Source organism: Gekko japonicus, unplaced genomic scaffold, assembly GCF_001447785.1.
Source record: "Gekko japonicus isolate JY-2015 unplaced genomic scaffold, Gekko_japonicus_V1.1 scaffold1933, whole genome shotgun sequence".
Taxonomy (NCBI): Eukaryota; Metazoa; Chordata; class Lepidosauria; order Squamata; family Gekkonidae; genus Gekko; species Gekko japonicus.
In genome coordinates, this window is record NW_015170340.1 from 1 (window position 1) to 8,737 (window position 8,737).

Below are 8,737 nucleotides of genomic sequence, written 5' to 3' on the forward strand. Positions count from 1 at the left end.
ATCCAATCTTCTCTTCTTCTTCTTCTTTTACTCTTGAGTAGCTGCCGCCACCTGATCAATATACGGATTTCCCACTGAGAGGATCAGAGCTCCTAGTTTTCCTTCCAAGCTCAGAGGCCTTGCCTCTATGCCTCCCACTTCCCAGCACCATGGGGGCTACCATGGGGACAGTTTACTGCTTTGTGTGCCCTTGGGGGAATAGCCACTTGCCAACCCCCTCCGTGGAGCTTCGTTTAAAATAGCATGTTCAAAACAGTTGGAGGTCTATGTCGTACAGAGACCCACTACCAGCATTGAAAGTTTAAAGGATTTCTTAAAAAGAAAATGTTTACAAGTATACTTTTAGCACAGCACCAGATTTGAGCAGGGGAATCTAAAAAAAATGGGCAGAAACACACATCCTCTGTCCCTCTCCCTAAAACATGCCCCAATTAGATGTTAAAATTAGGACAGGCTCTTCTAGCTTAGGAAATTACAAAATCTCTACCACATCTCCATTATTTTAGAGCTTTCATTAGGCCTCCAGGACAGCACATAGTGCAAAATGACTGCCCTCCTCAGGTAAGAGAGCTGCCTGTTCTCACTAATGCTGCATCCCAAAGGAAAGGGAGCTATTTCCTGTTTCAAGAAGATTTTATCCCCTCTGTTTCTCCTCCCTCTTGATCCGAGTCAAGGCATCTTTTCCTGTTGTCTCCAGGAAGCCCCTTTTTCAGCCTTTCTAGAATTTGACATCCCCAACTCTTGGTTCCCTGATAGGATAAGGGGTGGTGGTGGTGAACCAGCCCATACCCTTGTCTCAGCTGCTGGTCTATTAGCATCTCTTAAAAGATGCCTCTGGAAGGCCATGGACTAATTTCCTCCCCCTTCTCCCCTCCTGCCTGTTCTTAGCTCATAAGGAAAGAAAATGATTAAAATGCACAGTGGAGGGTTTTGTCCCTAGCCAACCTCCCAGGAGAAAATGTATTCCTTCACAAGTGTTAGCACAATATATTGATACACTGATTATACATAATATTGGAGTATCTTGGCATTGAAGTGAGGCACCATTCTTAAGAGAAAGCTAGTGGTGTTTAGCATTTGGGAAATGTTGTTGAAAATCCTGTTACGGACATGGGGCAATTAGATCTAGTTTGGCCATTAATGACAGTTTTGCTTCTTGTATGTTTTAAATTTCTAAAATGGAAAAAAAATCTCAGTTTTGGAATGCCCCCCCTCCCCCTCCCCACAGGATCAGTTCTGCAGCCGTCTGGAGATTCTGAAGAAGGAGAGAGAAAGAATTCTGGCATATAAAGAAGATGTAGAGAAGGAAAGTCAAGACCTGCTCGTAAGTGTCACCATGACTGGGAAGTGAGGGGATTCTGGAACTAGTATGGGGGAGGATGAAGTCCAAATAGCAGAAAAATCAGCACATGTGAGAGCCTCATCCCTTCCAGTTTGGACATTCCTTCACAGATGGTCAGTATTCAGCACATCAAGCCCTCAGTTACAAGCAGAGTTACACCCTGGCTGGGGGGTGCCACAGAACTGCACACTGTTGGTGCCCCTGGGGCTCCCTGCCCTCCGGCGCCCTAGGCAATCACCTAATGCCACCTGGTGGGCAGTCTGCCCCTGGTTGTTCATTCAGATCTAGAACCTTTTGTTGTTGTTCTCTGCTGTCTTTGTTTGAGGCAGAATCAGTTAACTTCTGAAGGCACACTTTGCTGTGGAGTGAATCCTCAGCAGATGAACATCTGTGTCCAGACGCAAGTTGTGGGCATGCACCAACATGGCAAGCCAGGAGAAGTATCTGAAAATAGATGAGGGTGTCCCATCTCCAAAGAAATGCTTCCTGGAAATGCCAATAGATACCCCACCAATCCTGAATTGAGCTAATGGGTGTTTGGCAATTGCTAATTCTTAGGGGGAGAGTACTTGGGATATTCAGTACCATGCTGATTCCCCCCCCCCCAAAAAAAATGTTTTTTCTTGCCCAAAATGCAGTCAGGGAAGCTGCAGTTTAGATTGGGAGACCAAGTGAGGATAATGGGCTTCTTAGCTCTTTTCTCCCCAGTGGTCTTTCTGCTCAAGTGTTGTATCTCATCCTCTGTTCGGGAGTTTGGGGGTCGGCATGTGGAGGGTGTTTTAGTGGGGAAACAAACAGACTGCCCTCTTCAAGTCGTAACGTGAAGGCAATCCAGTTAGCAACATAAATTGGTAAATCTGAATGCCCTTCCGCCTGTTCAGCTATGCCCCTAAATTTTAAATTATTAACCCTCTGAGTGTTTTCAGTTGCCATGACTTTTTCTCGCGCCTGTGACTCATGTTCTCGCAGCTGCCAAATTTGTGCAGCTGACCCCATTTCCATCACTGTATTGGCAGTTTGGGTAACTTGTTGCACGGACAGTTGGATTTCATCTAGCCTCAGCTTTGTTGAGAGTTCTTCTAGAATATCTGTCTCAAATCGCTGGAAAGAATCAACTAGGTCCTGTTTTGTAATCTCGGCTCGATCGAGTAAAAGTGTGTCAGGCCCCACAGCCATTTTGTCTCCACTGCCCGGGCTCAGCTGTGTGTCCCTAGCTGAATCACCCTGGGGAAAAAGGACTGCACAGAACAAGAACCAGATCTAGCATTACTGTTTTCGGTGTACGCAGATTTTCTCATATTGTCAAGGTGGGTATTACTTTCAATAGCTGGTAAGGTTGGTGGGAAAAAGGGGGGAGAGGGATGAGAGTATGAGCATTAAGAGACCATCTTGTTTGTTGGCAATGCCACGACCCCCCCAATGTGTTCTTTTTTGTAATGTTGTTTCTATGTTTGTAATATAGAAGGTTTTGTTTGTTTGTCTTATGAACTTTTCTCTTTCCTGTGTTCACTGTGATGTCTGTGAAAGGCCGAAGTGCCCTTCCGATAGGGGCCTCCTGAGGTGCCTCTTCCCACTGCAGAGACCGGCTGTGTCCCTGACCTTGGCCTGCTTTTCTTCTCTTCCCATCTCAGAAGCAAACCACAGGGGAGAAGCAAAATACATTAGCCAAGATCAGGCAACTGCACACCTTTCTGGAGGAACAAGAGAGACCTTTGCTGGCCCAGATGGAAGAGGTGGAGAAGGAGGTGAAAAGAAACAGGGACCAGCACCTGGCCAGACTCTCTGAGGAGCTCTCTTCTCTGGACAGCCTCATCCAGGAGATGGAGGAGAAGAGTCAGCTGCCAGCCGGAGATCTCCTACAGGTGAGAGTGGGGCAGGAACAGCCTAGGGTCCCCTTTTGGAGAAGGCTGGCTCCAGACCCTTTCTTCTCGGCTTCTGCTCTTCTCTGGAGACCTCCTTTGCTCAGGCTGAGAATCAAGAGGCCGTGACTCATAAATGTTGGTGGTGTGGGGAAGGTAGAATTCTCTGTTCCAGGAAGGCATTGAAGTACCCTTTGCTGGTGCGTCCCTCATCCAATAGGGAATGTGGCACCATTTTAAGCAGTTAGTGACTAACCAAAGGTCCAGGGAAAGCTCTGGGGTTCAATGTTCCCTCTAAACTGTGGAGTCTTGTGAGCAAAAATTCTACTGTGTGAGCTACTGGCATTAAAGTTGTGAGCGAGTGATTTGGCCGTTGGATATATCAGTTTGCTCTGGGGCCATCCTTCCTGAGCTGAGACAGAAATGTGTGAGCTGGAGGCTAAAAAACTGTGAGCTAGCTCACACTAACTCACCTTAGAGGGAACACTGGTGACATTAGTGGAGAAGAAGGGATGGCTGTTAGTTGAGTGGTTAGGCAGCTACAGGAAATCAGTGGAAGAATCTCTGAAGCATGTGTACGTTTGTGTGTGTACATTTGAGTAACAGATGCAAGTAATAAGAGATTGGTAGGTACCTCTTCAGGATAACCAGAAATGAGGGCTGTGTGTAAGATCTGCAGCACATCATGCAGCTCTCCTCTGAAATGGCTTCACTTTGCCTGCTGACGTCGTTTCCTCATGAAGCAGTTCTCCCATTTTATGAAAAGCCAGCCCCCATCCTTGAGTTGGACACACAATAAAAGGAGTTAGAATTCATCACTCACCAGGATCTGAGGGTCTTTCCAATTTGGCCCGTGGCACTTGTTGACTTTTCTTTCTTTTCCCTTCTTTAGGATGTCCGAAGCACCTTGCAGAGGTACGTGGATCCCTCTGTCTAATGACCCTCCTGATGCTGGGATGGATCTGGGTAGTATGTGAAGAAAGTGGCCCTTCAGGCTCAGGACCACAACCGATGTGACTAAAATCACTGATCTCCATCTGATTATAAATGGCAAACTGCAGATGAACACAGTCCCATGGACAGAAAATCATGCCCCCAATAGTAGGGTGGTGGGGGTGTCAGGGTGAAGACCTGGATGTGCATCTCCAGAAGGTCCTGGCAGAATTCTGGTGCTGAAGCAGGGGTGGTTTCACTTGTCAAACAAGCCTCTCCAGCCTTGGGAATGCACCGGTTGACTTTAGTCACCTCAGCTCTTTCAGTTCCACAAAATGGCAGGTAGTAAATGTGATGAGACTCAGCTCGCGTCTTGATTGGCATCTGGGCTGCCTAGTGGGCCACATGAGCATCAAGCTCTGTGATGACCACTCTGCCCAATCTGGGGTGCACTGTCTGTGAGAGAGGCTACTCATGAGGAAGCAGAGGTTGGGGCTTGTGCCATCAGCAAAAAAACATTCCTGCCACCACAGCACAAGCTCTTAGAGGTGTTGCTCAGACCAGACTAGACAATTTCACGGCTGCTGATTGGAAACTTTGCCTCTCTGCTGTACATTTCCCCAGACATTTTTAGAGGAGGAAGGAGCATGATGTGACTTTATTGGGCTTGAAGTTTCCATGCCTCATACCAGTTGCAGGTGATTAAAAGGAGCGGAAGAAAGGATGCTTTTGAGGGCAGTGATTGTCTTGTGACGTGCTGCAGGGCTGAGTAGGGAAATGAACCTGACCCCAGTCCTGGCCTAGCTATCTAATCATTGCACCACAGTAGCTTCTGTTTTTCCCTGGGCAGAGGTGAAGCAGGGTTAAAGGACTGCTGCTGTTAGACAACCTCCCCCCCCCCTTCCTCTTGACATCTGATTTGGCCTTAAGATGTGTAGCGTTGGAATCTCAAGAGTAACTGCAAGGGGTAGACTCTCCTCTCTCCAAAGGGCCGCCCCTCTTCCTCTGCTTTCGGTATTGACCAGTGTCTCTAGGCCTTCTGCATATTCCTTCCTTCATTGCTTTGCTGTACTGGTGGGAGTTCTGGATGGGATAGATGGTGGCTTAACATGGTTTCTCTTCAGGTATGAAGAAAAGGAGAGGTTTGAGAATCCAGTGACTTTTCCTCTTGCGTTGAAGTGGAGGATCTAGGATTTCTGTGACATCAGTCTCTTGCTGGAGGGTGTCATGAAGCAGCTGAAAGGTAATAAAGAACAGCTTCAGAGGGGTTGTAGTAGAGCTGGGACTATATAGATTTTTCTTTGTTTTTTGCTATGTTTATATCCCTCTGGTTTTTATAGGTTTATTGGGGATCCAATGTATTATTTGAATATAATAAAGGCCTAGTATATAGAGGGCCTCTCTACTTGTGGGTCAAGGGGAATTTTCCCTTGTTACTGTTAACAGACAAGACACAGGAGACATTCTTCTCGCATAAAAGTAGATATAAGATTCATGGTCCCAACTGTTTAGGTTATAACTGCATAGTGTCTGGGTCACAATGAATCTTCTCCCCACTATCAGAGAACAACACTTTTGTTTGGGCGAGCACAAGCCTTGGCTGATATGACTTAGGTTATGTCAAGTAAATATATGACACTCTTGCATAAGCACACCTTTCTTACGTTGGACCAATAAGGGGATTTCTATGTAAATGTTGTTTAAGCTTTTGTAACCAATTATGCCTTTTGTGTATTATTCCCATGATGATGATATGATGATGTCATTTTACGTATTTAACTTCGTGTATTTCCTGATTGGGTTCAGAAAGCAGTCGGTTTTGATGGGTCTTTTGGCCTAACTGTTTTCCGTATTTCATTGCAATAAAATACAAGAACTTCCTCCTCATTCTGACTTCAGTCTTCTATTTTTGACTGGATATTAATTTGTACCACAAATCTGGCGACCCAGATGGTTTTCACCACTGGTGATCCGGAATTTTGCTGCTGGAAGCGGGGGGGCCAGATGCCTTAAGGAAGGTGCACCTGGCTGTTTTTCAGCTATCCTTGGGCCTCGGGCCTGCTCATGGACGTAGCTGTTTTGGGCTCCAGTTGGCGAATCCCTGAAGTCCAGTGACGAGGAACCACCTTCTGTCAGCCGGCATAGAGGTACCTTCTGGGTGGACCTGTAATTCCTTCGTTAGTCTTCCTTACAGAGGGAGCAGGGGTGTGTCACCTGGAGGGTGGAGGGTTGGAACATTTTGGATTTGGTGGTGGGATCTCTGGGAGGTGTGTGTGTTTTGGGAGAGTGTGCTTTGTTGTTTTCTTTCTTTCTGCTTTTTGCCTGGGGGCTGTGTGTGTGTGTGGGTTGTGTTGAAATGGGGAATCAGGGAAGTAAGATTAAAGTTAGGACTCCACTGATGTGTATGGTACAAAACTGGAATTCTGTGGTGGCTCCAGATGAAGGGGGGAAAAGATTTAGGGATTTGCAATATCCTGTTGATAAGCTTGCTAAATTTTGTATGTCTGTCTGGCCAGGATATCCCCTGGAAGGGGGGAAGTGGCCAGCTCATGGTTCATTTGATGTTCAGCTTGTAGGGGCCCTGCGGGGGTATTGTAAAGAGCATGACAAACTTGAAGAGTGTGATTATTTGGAGTTTTGGTTGTCTGCTATGACTCGAGGAACCTTGTTGGACAATAATGTTCCTCTATCAAAATCTCTGCAAATGACTTTAAGGGAAAATCTTAAATTTGGCTCTGCTAGCTTGTCTCCCAGATCTGTCAAAGTGCGTGCTTTAGAACGACGGGAGGAGGGGGAGAAGATGAAGAGGGATTTTGAGAAGGGGGAGGCTAAGCCAGATTCGGAGAGTCTGTCCCCCCCTGAGGATCCTATGGACCTCTTGTTATTTCCAACTTCACCCCCCTCCTTCCCATCTTTACCACCCCCACCTATGGGTCTTTCACACACCCCAGCACCAGCCCTTCTGGTCTCTTCTGTGCCCTCTGTGTCTGCTCCACCTTTGGCTTTAGGTGGTGGTCCTCTTCAATCCCTTGTGGACTCTGCTCAAAGGGTGCCTACAGGGCGTTTGGTGTCAGTTCAAACTCCCCCCAAAAAGAGAGACAGTTTTTCTTCTTTTTTGCCCTCTCCTACCTTTGGAGCTTTGAGGGGGGCAGAAGGGGGGGGATCTTCAGGAAGGGATGGTATCTCTTCTCTCCTACCTTTGGGGTCTCCTCCTACCTTTGGGGTCAAAGGGGCGGAAGGGGGGGGAGTCCCTGGAGGGCAGCAAATAAAGGATGAATTTGGGATTTTTGATGTCTCTAACTTGGTGTCAGCAAGCTGCCATTTCTCTGGGGACGAGTTTCGTTCCCTTCCCCCCACTCATTCTCCCCGACCTTGTAGTTTGCCATATCGTCCTAGGCTTCTGTAACCGCCAAGACTCTGCAGCTGGTACACAGGGATGTTGTGTCTTTCGCTCTGGCTTGTTATTAGTTCCCGTGGGAAGTTCACTTGTGTTTATTGGAATGGCCGTTTCAGTTCTCAGAGAGCTACGCGCCATTTCTAATCTATAAACCTGTAGAGGGAAATGAGCTCATTGGTTTAAACCTGGTTTGAATTTTCTATATACCCTGTCCCCCTTGGTAGTATTGTTATTACTAACAATCCTTGTATGTTCGTGATCAACCATGCTTTGGAAATAAATCTTGCTTCATTCTGAATGTGGATATATTGCCTTACTTGGGATCTAACCGCCGGAAAACGAGAAAGTCCTGTTGTGAGGGGCGCAACACGACAGGGCTCTTCGGCAGACGCGCCGATCGTGGTGAGAGAACCCCCCTCCCTTTTTTTTGTTACTGTCTCCTTGATTAATCCCCTTTTGGGCACCCATGTGCGGGTGAAAGCCTTGATCGACTCGGGCTGTGGGAGAGACTTAATTAGCCCAAATGTAGTGACCGCACTAGAAGCGGGAATTAAACGCTTAAAATCCCCCATTATTTTCACCCAAATGGATGGGGCTCCCATGAAACCATGCTTGCATGAATCCATGCCTCTGCGGTTGGGAGTGGGAACCCACTGGGAAGAACGGCCTTTCATTGTCACCCCGGACTCTCAATTCGCATTGGTGTTGGGGGCACCTTGGTTATTTTCTCATGACCCATATATACTGTGGGAAGAGGGGAGAGTGGATTTTGTGTCTCCAAAGTGCAGCGCTCACGTTTGGGCTGAGACTTGGGGTTTGGCTCCAGCTGTGACTTTTCCGTGTGGTGTCCTTACCCCTGAAGAGATGCACTGCCTTCCCTCGGAATATCATGACTTGGCGGATGCATTTAGTGAAGTGGAAGCTGATGAATTACCCCCCCACCGGAATTCGGACTGTACAATTGAATTGCTCCCAGGTTGTAAACTACCTAAAGGGAAAGTCTATGCCATGGGTCCGGACGAACGGGGAGAACTGCGCAAGTTCATTGATAAGAACCTAGCCAGGGGCTTCATCCACCCGGCTACTTCCCCATTCGCAGCTCCAGTATTGTTTCGGAAGAAGAAGGATGGGGGCCTCCGTTTGTGTACAGATTACAGGGGCCTGAATGCTGTGTCAGCCACAAATGCCTACCCCCTCCCCTTGATT

General features: G+C 47.3%; 1 long non-coding RNA gene across 1 annotated transcript; it reads left to right on the forward strand.

Moving 5' to 3' along the window:
• The first annotated feature begins 3,154 nt into the window (after nucleotides 1-3,154).
• Nucleotides 3,155-5,321, forward strand: LOC107116283. The gene is made up of 3 exons (XR_001482702.1): nucleotides 3,155-3,204; nucleotides 4,094-4,116; nucleotides 5,259-5,321. It is a non-coding gene; the product is annotated as an uncharacterized LOC107116283 (long non-coding RNA).
• Nucleotides 5,322-8,737: the final 3,416 nt, after the last annotated feature.